Source organism: Loxodonta africana, chromosome 3 (assembly GCF_030014295.1).
Source record: "Loxodonta africana isolate mLoxAfr1 chromosome 3, mLoxAfr1.hap2, whole genome shotgun sequence".
NCBI classification, from domain to species: Eukaryota; Metazoa; Chordata; class Mammalia; order Proboscidea; family Elephantidae; genus Loxodonta; species Loxodonta africana.
In genome coordinates, this window is record NC_087344.1 from 198,044,012 (window position 1) to 198,050,011 (window position 6,000).

Here is a 6,000-nt window from a genome sequence, read left to right on the forward strand (position 1 = left end):
CAATCTAATTTCTTATAAATAGAATGTTGGTTGAACAAACTGTGACCCACCCAAACAATGGACTATTACTATGCAATGGTAAAACGGGATGAAGAAGATCTTTATATGCTGATAGGGAGTAACCTTCAGAATATATTGTCAAGTGAGAGCAGTAAGGTGCATAATAGCATACAGAGTTGTTGTTAGGTGTCCTCAAGTCAGTTCTGACTCATAGAGACCTCATGTTCAAAAGTGAAACACTGCCTGGTCCTGCACCACTCTCACAATCATTCCTATGTTTGAGGCCATTGTTGCAGCCACTGTGTCAATCCATCTGGTTGAGGGTCTTCCCCTTTTTCACTGTCCCCCTCCTTACAGAATATAGGAGGTATAAATATGCATAGACTTTTTTTATATTTGCAAAAACAAAACATTATAAGAGCAAAACTGAAACTACTTTTAAAATATTACCTATAAGGAAAGAGACAAAACAGTATACAGGAGATGGACATGGAAGCGGGACTTCTCTAAATAAAGCTTGCTATATAGTTCCAGCAGTGCCCTGGGTGGTACAAATAATTAAATGCTCAACTACTAGCTGAAAGCTTGGTGGTTCAAACACACCCAGAGGCACCTCAGAAGGCAGGCCTGACAATCTGCTTCTGAAAGGTCACAGACTTGAAAACCCCATGGAGCAGTTCTACTCTGCACTCATGGGTCTCCCATGAGTTGAAATTGACTCAATGACAACTAACAACAACAGCAACTAGTTTTGAATGCAGAATTGTACAGTTGTTTTATACATTAAAAATAAACAAATAGGGTTATTCCAGCCAATGTGGCACCATAGACAAAGCACCACCCAGTCCCTCCACAGCAAAGATCCAAAAAACTAAGAAAAACAGAGACAAATGTCAATCCTGGAACCTGAAGTGTCAAATGAAGAGATGAAGAACTCAGCCAACCACCAAATGGCGTAAGAAACTGAAAGAGAACAGAGAGTGAGGAGAGATATGTGCGAAGGTCCCCTATCAGCTAACATGCATAGATTTGCCACCTTGGACTCCTGTCAGAGATTGGCAGGCAGGGAGCATGGGAAAGCAGCTTAACAGAGCTCCCAGCAGGAGACAGGGCACCCAGTAACCGGCCATATATGCTTTCCCACCCCTCATCCTCTCCCTGCTGCTCTACCTCTGTGCTTCCTGGCTGGCCGTGTTGGCTCAGCTGGCCAGAAAGTGGTGTCCGTGCAGTTTGGCTTTGTCCCGCCCACTTCAGAGATCAGTGGACAGGGAGTACAGGAAGGCAGCTTCACGAAGTTCCCAGCAGGTGACAGAGCACCTGGTGTCTTAGTCATCTACTGCTGCTATAACAGAAATACCGCAAGTGGATGGAAGTTTATTTTCTCATGGTAAAGTAGGCTAAAAGTCCAAATTCAGGGTGTCAGCTCCAGGGGAAAGCTTTCTCTCTCCGTCGACCTTCTCATCAATCTTCCCCCAGACTAGGAGCTTCTCTGCACAGGGACCCTGAGTCCAAAGGATCAGCTCTGCTACCAGGACTGCTTTCTTGGTGCTATGAGGTCCTCCTGTCTCTCTGCTCACTTCTCTCGTTTATATCTCAAGAGATTGTCTCAAGACACAATCCAATCTTGTAGACTGTCTTGCCTCACTAGCAGAACTGCCACCCACCCATCCTCCCTCATTAACATCATAGAGGCAGGATTTACAATGTATAGGAAAATTACACAATACTGGGAATCATGGCCCAGCCAAACTGATACACACATTTTGGGGGGCACATAGTTCAATCCATAACACCCAGTAACCAGCGATATACACTTTCCTAAACCCCACTCTTCTTCCCCACCCCCTCGGCCTCCTCTGCTTCCCACTGGCTGCAGTCTCTTGGCCCAGAGGTAACTGCTTCGGCCCCCTGCCACTTGGATTCACCCCACCCACAATGCGGGCTTCCTGAGTACCATTTGTCTGTTGCTGATGTTGCTTTTTTCCATTTCTTTTGGTTTCTTCCTTGCCTCCCACCACCTCCCCCTCCTTTCTCTCGAACACCTGGCTCTGTGTGCAATCTTTGCTTCCTCTTGAAAGACTGTGAGGTGCCCTGGGGAATCACACCCCTGGTCCATGACACCATGCTGTGGGCTATCCAGGGTTTTTTTTTTTTTGCTTTGTTTTGTTTTGCTTTGTTCTGTTTATTTGTTTGTTTTCTTTTCCTTTTTTGTGGCTTGGGAGCCCCTTCTAGCTGGACTGCACTGCATGGCTTAGGAGCCAATCCCCCAATCTGTGCAGCTGCATAGGTGGGATCTCTGAGGGCATTTCTTTTTTCTTTCTTTTTTTTTTTTCCTTTTTTTTCCTTTCTATCCTTCTTTATTTCTCAGTTCTCATTGCTCTATATTTACCTTTTCCCCTGTCCTCTGAGTACCTGGCACTGTGTGACATCTATACTCCCTCTAACCAGGCTATATTGCACAGCCTAGGAGCCACGTCCTCTGTTTTTGCAGCTCCACTAGTGGGACACTGGGGGGCTTTTCTTTTCTTTCTTCCAATTTTTTATCTAGTATTCCCCCCTCTTTTTTTCTTTTGGTTTTTCACCATTTCTTGGTTTCTCTTCTCTCCACTCCAATGGCAAGCTCCCTTAGTACTCTTTTGTTTGTTTCTTTGTTTTTGACTCCTGTTTCTCTCTCCTCTTTCCCATATCCATATTAGTTCCACACATCACAAACTCTCCCCTCCTTCCTGCCTACCTGCACCATATGCTGAACATCACACCCCTGAGCAGCATAGGCATGGCCTACCGGAACCTGCCCAGCACTGATGCCCAGCCCACTCTGCTGGCCCTAGTATGTGCCACAAACAACCCATCCCAGCCCATCCCTATTAGCTGGACCTGCCCTGCTGCACCATAGCTGAGCAACTGGACCTGCCCATTGGACAAAGAGGGGAAAAGTATGGTGACCACAGATGAGTAAACAACAAACAACACACAAGCCACCTGCTCATATATAATCAAATAAAACAAAAAAGCAGGACAAAACAAACAAATCTACACTCAATAAATGAAGAAAATAATTACTGAATGTCCTAAAGACAGCAATGTCAAAATATATTTAAAAAAAAAAAAAAAAGGACAGGATAGTTCCAGTATGCACCCAAAATAAAACACCAGATGACTTTTCAGTAGAAGAAAAGGCACCAGAACTACCTGATAGGGAATTCAAATCTCTAATATTCAGAGCTATCTAAGAGTTGAAGCAAAAAGCAGAAAAAAATGAGGAAAAAATAGAAAAAAATCATGGAAAATACCGACAAAACAATGTAAGTATTCAGGAAAATAATACAGGAACAAAAGGCAAAATAAATTCACGGCTACAAATCATACAAAAACAACAATTATAAATCCAAAAGATAAACAACAAGATTTCAGAAATGGATAGTGTCATAGAAGGGCTGAGGTTTGAAATGATGGAAGACAGGATCAGCAAAACTGAAGATAAACACCTGGATAAAACTCTGTTTGAGGAAAAATCAGAAAAAAGAACTAAGAAAAATGCAGAAACCCTGAGAATTATGTGGGATACAATCAAAAGCAAAAATTTGCAAGTGATTGGAGTTCCAGAACAGGGGGAGAAAATGGAAAACACAGGGAGGATCACTGAAGAATTGCTGACAGAAAACTTCCCTAATATCATGAATGATGAAAAGCTGACCATCCAAGAAGCTCAATGAACCACATATAAGATAGATCCCAAAAGATAATCACCAAGTCATATCATAATCACACTCATTAAAACCAAAGACAAAAAATCCTGAGAGCAGCTTGAGAAAAACAACAAGTCACATACAGAGGAGAAACAATAAGACTATACTCTGATTATTTGGCAGAAACAATACAGGCAAGAAGGCAATGGGATGACATATATAAAACCTTGAAAGAAAAAAAATTGCCAACGAAGAATAATATATCCTGCAAAACCCTCATTCAAATATGATGGTGAAAATAGGACATTTCCAGATAAACAGAAATTAAAGGAATATGAAAAAACAAAACCAAACTTACAAGAATTATTAAAGAGAGTCCTTCGGGCTGAGAACAAATGTCAGACCATAGCCTGAATCTAGGACACAAGATTGTACCAGCCAGATACCAAGCTAGGAAATGAACTCTCAAAGACAATCAAAAACCAAAAGAATTACAACAGGGAATCAGAGAGGTAATATGTAAATGACAACAACATCAGAACAATAAAAGAGGGAATAAATGGTGTAGCTATAGAACTTTCTAATGGAGAGGGTGGCAAGGCAATACCAAGTAGTGATAGACTGGTTCAAACCCAGGAAGATAAGGGTACATTTCAAGGTAACCACAAAGAAAGTTAAAACAAACCTACTCATTAAAATATAGAAGAAAAACATAAAGCCTCAATAAAAACAAAATCTACAAATGCAAAAGAAATTAAAAAGAAATCCACAAACAAAAGAATTCAGCACAAGAGAGTAAAATGAACAAAGAAAATGTCAGCACCACAAAAAAAAGCACTACAAAATGACAGTAATAAACTCACACCTATCAATAATTACAGTGAATGTAAATGGCCTAAATGCACCCATAAAAAGAGAGTGACAGAATGTATTAAAAAACAGGATCCATCAATATGCTGGCTACAAGAGATACAGCTTAGAAACAAAGATGTAAATTTATTAAAAATCAAAGGATAAAAAAAACTATCAAGAAAATAAGTACCAAAAAAAAAAAGGCAGGGGGGCGGGGCCAAGATGGCGGACTAGGGAGACGCTACCTCGGATCCCTCTTGCAACAAAGACTCGGAAAAACAAGTGAATAGATCAAGTACATAACAATCTACGAACCCTGAACAACAAACACAGATTTAGAGACGGAAAATGAACAAATACGGGGAAGCAGCGATTGTTTTCAGAGCCTGGAGCCAGCGTCCCAGTCAGGTAACCTTTGGCACCCGATTTAGGGCAGAGTCCAGGGGAGCTGACGGCGCAAACAAGGGGCGTGACGACGCAGCCGGTGGGAGAAGTCCCTGGGAGGCAGAAACTGGTCTTGGAGCTGGGAGAGCAGTGTCCCAGCCAGGGAACCGTCCCGCCGGGATTTTGACTAGGTGCTGGCATGGCACAAGCATGGAGAGCTGCTCTACTCCCCTGAACTAACCCCGGGAGGGGGCCCAGCCAGTCCGCGGAGGTGGCGCGGCGACGGCTGGCGGGAGAAGTCCCCGGGAGGCAGCGACTGATTTTCGAGCCGGGAGTAAAGCGTCCCAGCAGGGGAACCTTGACGCTAGGATTTAGACTGGCAGCAGGTGGCTTCCCCCGGGGGCAATCTCCACACAGCCAGCACACATAGGCGACACGCCCCACGGGAATCTCAGATATAATAGTCATTCCAAGCAAGACAAGCAACTCTGGCTATATTCTGAGGTGCTACTCTCCTATCTCTCTGATCCCTCCCCCACCCTCCCCAGGTGGCTTCATTAACATTGGAATTGCCTGAGCCAGAGGGAGAACGGCTCCGTGGCGGCTTTGCTTCCCCCCCCCTTTTTTTTCTCTTTTAGTCTTTTCCTAACCCACTCTATTGGCCTGAGAGAAGGAACCAAAAAATAAAAAAAAACCCAGGGACCAAAAATCCACCCCTAATTGGACTAAAAACACAGAACCAGCTACAGCCAAGCATATATAATCCAAATCTCAGACTTTCATCCTTACAGGGAACAAGGTGGTGGTTATAACCAAAAGGCAATTCTGATAGGGATCTGACTGCATTTTTTCTTAGCGGATTTTCTGGAAAAACTAGTTTCCCAGTGATGGCTCAGAGACAGCAGTCCATATCAAAACACATAAAAAAACAGACCATGACAGCTTCTACAACCCCCCAAACAAAAGAATCAAAATCTTTCCCAAATGAAGATACAATCCTGGAATTATCAGATACAGAATATAAAAAACTAATTTACAGAATGCTTCAAGACATCACAAACGAAATAAGGCAAAC